Genomic DNA, 11,311 nt, shown 5'->3' on the forward strand with positions numbered 1-11,311 from the left:
GTTTCTTGGTAATGATTCTAATGTTCATGAGAATATGATGCTGCCTAAATTGGATACATTTGTTTTGCTTACAAATGAAGGGCCTAGCTTGGAGAAGGATGAACATTGGAGCAAGAACAAGCATGGAGATGATGGCATGCGCAAGGGGAACAAGAACGGAATTACAAGTGATGATTTCAGGACTTTGAAGCCACCATAATGGGTGCATGAAGCCTTGGACGAAATATACAAGATGCCACTTCATAAATTTCGTCCCGAGGCTATTTTAGGTGCTGCGTCACCTTATTATTGGGCCAGGCCCATGTAATTTCGAAATACATAAGTATAGGCTATTTTTAGAGTCCGTATGTGTGGGGAAACAAGAGATAGGGTTGATTTCGGACTCCTCCACCAAGGGCCACGAAATTCCCCCCTCTTCCTCCATATATACAGCCCTTAGGGCATCGTTTAGACTTTGGGTTTTGTCTAGATTAAAAGTTCGCCATAGCTGCAACTTCGCGTACTTCGTTTGTGTTCAACGACCAGACAAAGGCGTCACAGAACCCCACCTTGATCAATAAAGCTTTCATCTTATATTCGCAATATCCAGATTGCAATCTTAGTTTCTTGCTTGTTCTTCGTTTGCTCGCAGGAAACAGACCCTCGTGGTCAGGTTGATCGTGCTCCGGCGTGGTCAATAACCTCTCGGAGTTGGTTTAGCGATTGCTAAGGCGCGACGTCCTCGCACGTTCGTAGTCGGATCGTCAAAGTCGACTTCCAGCAAAGAGATATCCGTCATCTCATCGAAAGACGGGACACCTTTGCCTCTATCAGCCTGGCCCAATAAAAAGGTGACGCAGCACCTATAATAGCCTCGGGACGAAATTTATGAAGTGGCATCTTGTATATTTCGTCCATGGCTTCATGCACCCATTATGGTGGCTTCAAAGTCCTGAAATCATCACTTGTAACTCCGTTCTTGTTCCCCTTGCGCATGGCATCATCTCCATGCTTGTTCTTGCTCCAATGTTCATCCTTCTCCAAGCTAGGCCCTTCATTTGTAAGCAAAACAAATGTATCCAATTTAGGCAGCATCATATTCTCATGAACATTAGAATCATTACCAAGAAACGAAAGTACCTGATAATTTAATTGGCGTGCGCGAGCTCTAGTAATTGGTCCCGTATATGTAGCAGTAGGGGCTGTGGGTGTAACAATGGTATTGATGTCCTCATCACAGATGCCCCGTGTCGCGCAGAACCGGGCCAAGGCACCTTTGGCAAAGTTTGTGCCGTTGTCGGAGATGATGCTGTGCGGTATGCCGTACTAGACGGTGATATCTGCGATGAAGGTCACAACAGTCGGGCCGTTCAGCTTCTTGATTGGCTTCGCTTCAATCCACTTGGTGAATTTGTCCACGCCGACCAGCAGATGGGTCATGCCGCCGTGTGCTGTTTTGAATGGGCCCACTATGTCCAGCCCCCAGAAAACAAACGACCAAGTGAGGGGGATGGTCCTGAGTGCGGAAGCCGGCAGGTGTTGCTTAGAGTTGAAGCGTTGGCACCCCTTGCACTTCTTGACCAACTCCTTGTGATAGAGGCGGGGTGTCCCGTCTTTTGATGAGATGATGGATATCGCTTTGGTGGAAGTCGACTTTGATGATCCGACTACGAACGTGCGAGGACGTCGCGCCTTAGCAATCGCTAAACCAACGAGGGTCTGTTTCCTGCGAGTAAACGAAGAACAAGCAAGAAACTGAGATTGCAATCTGGATATTGCGAATATAAGATGAAAGCTCTAGTAATTGGTCCCGTATATGTAACAGTAGGGGCTGTGGGTGTAACAATGGTATTGATGTCCTCATCATCCTCCCCTTCTTGAAATGAAGTCGTCCTCGACGGAAACTCATCTTCCTCACCCAAATAAGGCTTCAAATCTGCAATGTTAAAAGTGGGACTAACCCCAAAATCTGCAGGCAGCTCAAGTTTATATGCATTATCATTTATTTTTGCTAACACCTTAAAGGGACCATCAGCACGTGGCATTAGCTTTGATTTGCGCAAATCGGGAAATCTATCCTTACGCAAATGTAACCAAACAAGATCTCCAGGTGCAAACACAACATGTTTTCTACCCTTATCTCCAGCAAGTTTATATTTAGCATTCATACGCTCAATGTTTTCCTTAGTTAACTCATGCATTTTTAAAATCAATTCAGCACGTTGTTTAGCATCAAAATTAACCTTCTCCGAAGATGGAAGAGGCAACAAATCAATAGGTGCATGAGGTAGGAAACCATACACAACTTCAAAAGGGCACATCTTAGTAGTAGAATGCAATGAACGATTATAAGCAAATTCAATATGAGGCAAGCATTCCTCCCACATTTTCTTATTATTCTTCAAAACAGCCCTAAGCATAGTAGACAACGTTCTATTGATTACTTCAGTTTGTCCATCAGTTTGGGGGTGACAAGTAGTACTAAAAAGCAGTTTAGTCCCCAACTTAGCCCATAAACATCTCCAAAAGTGGCTAAGAAATTTAGTATCACGATCTGAAACAATAGTATTTGGCACACCATGCAAGCGAATAATTTCACGAAAGAACAAATCAGCAACATTAACAGCATCATCGCTTTTATGACATGGTATAAAGTGTGCCATTTTCGAGAATCTATCCACGACAACAAATATTCTATCCCTCCCCTTCTTTGTTCAAGGTAAACCTAAAACAAAGTCCATAGATACATCCTCCCAAGGAACACTAGGTACAGGCAAAGGCATATATAATACATGAGGATTGAGTCGTGACTTAGCTTTTTGACATGTAGTGCATCGAGCAATAAAACGCTCAACATCCCGTCTCATCTTTGGCCAAAAGAAATGTGTAGCAAGTACGTCCTCCGTCTTCTTCACGCCAAAGTGTCCCATTAATCCTCCTCCATGCGCCTCCTGCAACAACAAAAGACGAACGGAGCTAGCTGGAATGCATAGCTTGTTAGCACGAAACACAAATCCATCGTTAACGATGAACTTGTTCCACATTCTTCCTTCTTTACTGCATTACATCTTTAAAATCAGCATCATGCACATATTGATCTTTGATGGTCTCCAAACCAAATATTTTGAAGTCAAGTTGTGAAAGAATAGTATAGCGGCGAGACAATGCATCAGCAATAACATTTTCTTTTCCCTTCTTGTGTTTAATGACATAAGGAAAAGTCTCAATGAATTCAACCCATTTAGCATGTCTACGATTCAGTTTAGCTTGACTTTTAATATGTTTCAAAGATTCATGATCAGAATGTATAACAAATTCTTTGGGCCATAAATAATGTTGCCATGTTTCTAAAGTCTGAACAAGAGCATATAATTCTTTATCATAAGTAGAATAATTCAGACTAGGCCCACTCAATTTTTCAGAAAAGTATGCAACAGGTTTGCCATCTTGTAATAACACACCGCCTAATCCAATTCCACTAGCATCACATTCAAGCTCAAAAGTCTTATTAAAGTCAGGAAGTTGGAGTAAAGGAGCATGTGTCAACTTATCTTTCAATACCGAGAAGGCTTCTTCCTGTGCGGTACCCCAAAGAAAAGGCACATCTTTCTTTGTAAGCTCATTGAGAGGTGCAGCAATGGTGCTGAAATCTCTCACAAAACGCCTATAGAATCCAGCGAGGCCAAGAAAACTCCTCACTTGTGTGACCGTTTTGGGTTGCGGCCAACTCTCAATAGCTTCAATCTTGGCTTTATCAACTTCAATTCCCTATGGAGTAACAACATAGCCAAGAAAAGATACTCGGTCGGTGCAAAAGGTGCACTTCCCAAGGTTACCAAACAAACGTGCATCACGTAGAGCAATAAAAACAGCACGTAAATGTTCCAAATGTTCTTCCAAAGATCTGCTATAAATCAATATGTCATCAAAGTAAACTACCACAAATCGTCCAATGAAAGCACGTAAAACTTCGTTCATTAATCTCATGAAAGTACTAGGTGCATTAGTTAACCCAAAAGGCATGACTAACCACTCATATAATCCAAACTTAGTTTTGAATGCTGTTTTCCATTCATCTCCCAATTTCATACGAATTTGATGGTATCCACTACGTAAATCAACTTTGGAGAATATTGTAGAGCCACTCAATTCATCAAGCATATCATCTAGCCGAGGAATAGGATGACGATAACGAATAGTAATATTATTAATGCCTCTACAATCAACACACATACGTGATGTACCATCCTTTTTCGGCACTAGAATAATAGGAACAGCACAAGGACTAAGGGATTCGCGTATATAACCTTTGTCGAGAAGCTCTTGTACTTGACGCATAATCTCCTTCGTCTCCTCTGGATTGGTACGGTATGGTGCACGGTTTGGCAGTGAAGCACCGGGAATTAAGTCAATCTGATGCTCAATCCCTCGAATAGGCGGTAATCCCGGTGGCACGTCTTGTGGAAAGACGTCAGCGAACTCCTGCAAAATGTTAGTGACAGCAGGAGGCAAAGAGGAAGGCACGTCCTCGAATGAAAATAATGCCTCTTTGCACACAAAAGCATAGCAAACAGATTTGCTGAAATCTAGCTCATCAATATCAGATTTGGTGGCAAATAAACATGCACTTTTCAATTTAATTTCAGAAGCAACACTAGATGGTTTATTATTAGGCTTCATTTGTTGCTCAAATTCTTTTGCCACAATCTGATTTTCACTCTTATTGTCTCCTGTTTTGCTTTATTAGCTCTATTAATATCATCTTTCAAAATGGAATCAGGAGTCATAGGAAGCAAAGTAATATTTTTATCCTTATGAACAAGAGTATAGTGATTGTTTCTACCATGGTGTACAGAATTTTTATAAAATTGCCATGGTCTACCAAGTAATAAGGAACATGCTTGCATAGGTACCACATCACAATCAACATAATCAGCATATGTAGAGATACTAAAATGCACACGAACAGTACGTGTTACCTTAACCTTGCCACTGTTGTTGAACCATTGGATGTAGTAAGGATGTGGATGTGGTCTTGTGGTGAGAGAAAGCTTCTCCACCATCTCCATGCTAGCCAAGTTGTTGCAGCTCCCTCCGTCTATGATGACGCGCACAGAACGTTCCTTCACAACTCCCTTGGTATGGAACAAATTGTGCCTCTGATTTTGCTCAGCTTGTGTGATCTGCACACTCAAAACACGTTGAGCAACTAAACATTCATACCTGTCAGCGTCTTCAGGAGCCATGTATTGCGTCTCATGATCAGAATCATCTCCACCATGTTCTTCACGTGTAATAAGAGCCAAAGTCTCCTCATCATAGTCACTAGCGGACTCATATCCACCATCCGCAGTAGCAATCATCACACGCGGAGATTTGCATTCTCTCGCATAATGACCTCCTCCCTTACAACGACGACAAATAATATCACTTGTGTGCCCTGTTGATGCCATGGAAGAAGAACTCTGTGCAGGCCCGGCAGGTGCGCTCTTGGCAGATAATGGTGGTTGTGCCTGTTTTCTTGTATCACGACTGGAGGAGGCACCTGATTGAGGTGCTGGTGCAGTTGAAGTAGAAGATGCACGCGGTGTCCATGATGAAGGTCGGCCTGCAGAAAAGTTAGTTCGCGCCAATGCTTGTCGATCCTGCACTTCACGTTCAGCTTTACAAGCAAGATGGAATAAACGAGTGATATTAGTATACTCCTTATAGTCTAGAATGGTCTGAATCTCTCTATTTAATCCACCCAGAAAACGTGCAAGCATAGCTTCATTCTCCTCAACAATACCACATGTAATCATGCCAGTTTGTAATTCCTTATAATATTCTTCTACAGAATTTTTCCCTTGTCTTAAACACTGCAATTTTTGAAGCAACTCACGTTGATAATATGGTGGAACCCAACGCGTACGCATAGCAGTTTTCAAAGCAGCCCAAGTAGTTGGAATAGGATATAATCTACAATGTTCAGACCACCATACACATGCAAAACTAGTGAAAGCACAAACAGCAGCAACAACCCGTCTCTCCTCAGGATATTGTAAACATGTAAATCATTGTTCAGTTTCTAACTCCCAAGTAAGATATATATCAGGAACATATCTACCCTCAAATGATGGAATATTCAATTTCAGTTTAGGAATATGGACATCATCTCGTACCTGAGGTGGTGGTGCAGGCCTACCATTACGAATATATACCCGAGGTCGACCTGCTGGTGGTGGTGCTGGTGGCTGCACGTAGTTCGGATTTTGATCAACCTCATCCTCATAATCGCCCGCATACTCATCATCCTCCGCATCAACAGCAGGAGCCACAGAAGTATCAACAGCAGCACCAACAGTTTGGCCAAACGCAAGAGGGACACGGCTCGCTCAGCAGAGGTCTGTTTCGCGACGTGGAGGTAGCCGTTGTTGTTGTTGTTGTTGGAGAGGTGCGTTAGGTGCAGCGGGTGGTGGTGGTGGAAGACGCGCGAGAAATTCATTAAACTTGTTATCGAGCTTTGTTTCGAACGTCTTCTCCATGCCATCTATCTTCTCCATGGCCTCTTCAAATCTGTTTAACACATCTTGCACCTGTCCACTCATCATTTGCTGAAATTTATCATGTAGCTATTTGTTTGTCAGGTTCTCCCAATCAGTCTCATCGGCTTGTGATCCTACCATGGTTAGCAGCAAATAGAAACACACAAGAATATGATCCTACAGACTACTAAGAAGTGGTGGTGGTGTATAACAAACCCGTCAAGCAAACCTCAAATTCTTACCAGTTCTTACCCAGCAGCAGGTGGTGATCGGCAACCGTTGTAGTCAAAACTCTCAAAGCTTGGATAGAGCGATTACCAGGGAGAGTCAAACGCACGACGTAGATGTATGTGGAGCTGGGAAGGCTTATAATATGGTAGCAAAAAGGGTCAGCAATAATCAATTCAGAGATGCAAAGTTGAATAAACGCTCAACGACGGTACTGTGCTGGTCCTAGGCTAGACCGTGCTAGAGACGCGAGCCTAGAACACTAACAAAATCACGGTGCTGCACGTAAACAAGGGAAAAGCACACTCTGGAATTTTTTTTCGCTCTTTTTTTTGCGAAAAATCACTATAATGGCGAGTGTCTCAAAACTCTTCCCAGGTCAAACTGACAGGATGGGCAAGAAAACTTTCTATAACGGTGACTGTCTCAATACGCTTAGAAACACCTAAAATTAGAATAGCTAGAAATTTTTTTGTCAAGTGCATTTTCCGAAAATTTTGGGCCCAAACGGAGGGTGGTTTCCGGACTCTTTTTTTTTCCGAAACCTACTCCGGCAAGGAAACACGAATCGGAAACTAGATGGATCTCGAAAACAAACCTAATATGACAAGAACTCGGATTGGTGGTGGATATATGGCGGTAGATGGCACCGGTGGTGGTATATGACAGCGGTGGTGGTATATGGACACGGATTCGAAGCGGTGGCGGATAAGCGGTGGTGGTAGATGGCAGGGGCGATGATGATGGTGCGGCGGCGGTGTGACAACTTATGACCAGAACTCGAAACTCTAAAAGACTAGACTCTAAGACCAGCAACTAGACACGACGATGCAACCGCAAATTCAACAGAGCAAAACCCTAAAAAGATTATGCAAAGGCTCAGATTGGTTCGGATATGATGAACTAACCATAATTTTTTTTTGGCTTTTTCGTGGACTGTAGGTATGAAAAACAGACTCGATCTAAACTACAAAAAACTGTAAAATCTCACCGAGCAACCTGGAAATCTGATACCACTTGATAGAGGCGGGGTGTCCCGTCTTTCGATGAGATGATGGATATCGCTTTGGTGGAAGTCGACTTTGACGATCCGACTACGAACGTGCGAGGACGTCGCGCCTTAGCAATCGCTAAACCAACTCCGAGAGGTTATCGACCACGCCGGAGCACGATCAACCTGACCACGAGGGTCTGTTTCCTGCGAGCAAACGAAGAACAAGCAAGAAACTGAGATTGCAATCTGGATATTGCGAATATAAGATGAAAGCTTTATTGATCAAGGTGGGGTTCTGTGACGCCTTTGTCTGGTCGTTGAACACAAACGAAGTACGCGAAGTTGCAGCTATGGCGAACTTTTAATCTAAACAAAACCCAAAGTCTAAACGATGCCCTAAGGGCTGTATATATGGAGGAAGAGGGGGGAATTTCGTGGCCCTTGGTGGAGGGGTCCGAAATCAACCCTATCTCTTGTTTCCCCACACATACGGACTCTAAGAATAGCCTATACTTATGTATTTCGAAATTACATGGGCCTGACCCAATAATAAGGTGACGCAGCACCTATAATAACCTCGGGACGAAATTTATGAAGTGGCATCTTGTATATTTCGTCCAAGGCTTCATGCGCCCGTTATGGTGGCTTCAAAGTCCTGAAATCATCACTTGTAACTCCGTTCTTGTTCCCCTTGCGCATGCCATCATCTCCATGCTTGTTCTTGCTCCAATGTTCATCCTTCTCCAAGCTAGGCCCTTTATTTGTAAGCAAAACAAATGTATCCAATTTAGGCAACATCATATTCTCATGAACATTAGAATCATTACCAAGAAACGAAAGTACCTGGTAATTTAGTTGGCGTGCGCGAGCTCTAGTAATTGGTCCAGTATGTATAGCAGCAGGGCCTGTGGGTGTAACAATTGTATTGATGTCCTCATCACCTTGGCATCGTCCGAAGCAGTAGGCCAGAAGCAATCATGGCAGAAAGCTTTGGCGACAAGGGATGATAGAGGCGAGGGTCCCGATCTTTCGATGAGATGATAACTATCGATTTGGTGGAGACGACTTTGACGATCCGACTACAAACGTGCACGACGTTGCGCCTTAGCAACCGCTAAACCAATCTCCTGAGGTTACTGACGATGCTGGAAGCACGATCAGCCTGACCACGAAGGTCTATTCCTGCAAGCATTCGAAGAACGAGCAAGAATATGATAAAGCAATCTGAATATCGCAAATATATATGAAGTATTGATAAGGGTGGGGATCCGGAAGCGGTCTTGGTCTGGTCGTTGGACACAGACGAAGTACACGAAGTTGCAATGGCTAACTTTTAACTAAACAAATCCCAAGGAAAAAGCTACTAGATGGATCTACTTATATAGGAGCAAGGGGTGGCGGCCAAGGAGGTGGGAGGACGTCCCAAGGCAGCCTAAAACTAACCCTAGGTCGTACAAGGCTCATGGGCCCAAGTGGAGGTGATGCAACACCTTTGGGCTTGTAGTTTGACTCGGATTCTGTTTCAACGTCAGATGTTTTCGTCCGTAACTCAACGCTCCGGACGAATTTGAAGGTGAATCCAATTGGGTTGGAAAGAGCACGAAATCTAGTTTCCAACAGAAAAAGAATCACTCAATTCGGAGTCCGTATGAAAAAGTTGTTGACGTTTTGATTCAGGTATGTCTGTGCAGTCCGAATCTGAATCCAGAACGTGAGAGACTTGGACTCTATCTTCTCTTGGCCCAAAAGTGACGTGAGAGGACTTTTTGAACACAACCTAAACTTCTCCTTTTCCCTTATCTTCATATGTGGATTGTACAAATGTCCCATACACCTACAATTAGACAAAACACAAAAGTGTGTGAAGTATTTTTGTTCTGGATAACATAAATAGATTATTGAATAGTTTGCATTAGAAATCACCTGACAAATATGCATGTATGCAATATTTTTGGTCGTATCCAAGGTAGTCATGTCCTCATCAAGGGATCTCGTGGCGGCGTGGTGACCGCATTCACCTTGGTGAATATCTCTGAGGATTTCCATGCCCTTCTTCGGCTCTACGCAGCGCTGGAAGACACCAGTCACACTGTGCCTAACAAGCTCTCTATTTACTATTGTGTATGCTGCTGCCCGACGTTGCACCTGCCGGGCTAGAATCTCATCGGCTGGTAGCTCTCGGGTCACCAGAAAGTTGAGGATGGGCTGCGCCTAGGATGGTGCTTCTATCACTCTCATCACGGCAACTGGTACCGGGGCGGTTGGGTTGGGAGGCGGCGGGTCGGAGCCGGCCGCTGCTTGCTGCGTCGTTGAAGTCCCGAGGCCGACTGGTGCAGCCCCCGGGCCGGGTTCTGAAGTCCGTGGGCCGGGTTCGAGTGCTGCAGCCCCCAGGTTGCCTGCCGAAGTCCCCAGGTCGGCTACAGCAGCCCCCGGGCCGGGTTGTGAAGTACCCAGGCCGGGTTCGAGTGCTGCAATCCCCGGGCCGCATGTCGAAGTCCCCGGGCCGACTGTTGCAGTCCCCTAGTCGGATCTGACTGCTCCGGGGTCAGACGACACGAAGATGGACTCTGACTTCGGCGAAGGCTTGATAGCTGGCTTGCGTAGGTACTGGAGGGAGACGCCGGCTGGTATTGCCTGCCGAGTGGAGCCAGTCCGTTCGAGGGCATCAACTTGCTCGTTGTCGGCCCGTGGCATGTGAAGAAACTCACACCCGTCGAAGTACCCACTAATCTGTTGGACGAGGAAGCGGTAGCTCGCCATGTTTGCATCCTTGACATCCCAATCGCCGGATGACTGCTGGACTACCAAGTCCGATTCGCCGTAGCACAGCACCCAGCGGATGCAGATCTCCTTGGCCAGTCAGAGCCCGTGGACGAGTGCCTCGTACTCGGCCACGTTGTTGGAGGCAGCAAAGTGGATCTGCAGCGTGTACTTGAGCTTGTCGCCTTTGGGAGAGGTGAGGACGATGCCGGCTCCCAAACCGGTGTGCATTTTCGAGCCGTCGAAGTGCATCCACCAATGGGTGGAATCCGGCGATGGCGGCAGGTACTGGGTCTTGGCCCAGTCGACGAGGAAGTCGGCCAGTGCTTGGGACTTGATAGCGGTGCAGGGCTGGTAGAGGATGGTGTGGGGAGCTAGCTCGATGGCCCACTTCAGCACCTAGCCTAATGCATCTCTGTTGCCTATAATCTCGGCAAGTGGGGCAGTGCAGACGACCGTGATGGAGTGCTCCTGGAAGTACTGCTTGAGCTTCTTGGCAGCAAAGTACATGCCATAGCACATCTTCTGGTAATGGGGGTAGTTCTGCTTGGAGGCCGACAGCACCCCACTCAGGTAGTAGATGGGCCTCTGGACCGACTATGCCTTGCCGTCTTCTGAGTGCTCGACCACGATCACCGTGCTGACCACCCTGCTGGTGGCGGCGATGTAGAGGAGCATGGGTTCCTTAGCAGCCGGAGCGGCCAGGACAGGCGGTGTGGTCAACATCTTCTTGATCTGGAGGAATGCTTCGTTCGCCTTGTCATTCCACTCAAAGCAAGTGGTTTCCTTCATTAGCTGGTATAGGGGGAGGGCCTTCTCGCCCAGC

General features: G+C 45.6%; 1 pseudogene; it reads right to left on the minus strand.

Annotated features, from left to right (window-relative positions):
* Positions 1 to 1,213: 1,213 nt before the first annotated feature.
* Positions 1,214 to 10,485, minus strand: LOC119344817 (annotated as a pseudogene).
* Positions 10,486 to 11,311: the final 826 nt, after the last annotated feature.

Source organism: Triticum dicoccoides, unplaced genomic scaffold (genome assembly GCF_002162155.2).
Source record: "Triticum dicoccoides isolate Atlit2015 ecotype Zavitan unplaced genomic scaffold, WEW_v2.0 scaffold1882, whole genome shotgun sequence".
Lineage (NCBI taxonomy): Eukaryota > Viridiplantae > Streptophyta > Magnoliopsida > Poales > Poaceae > Triticum > Triticum dicoccoides.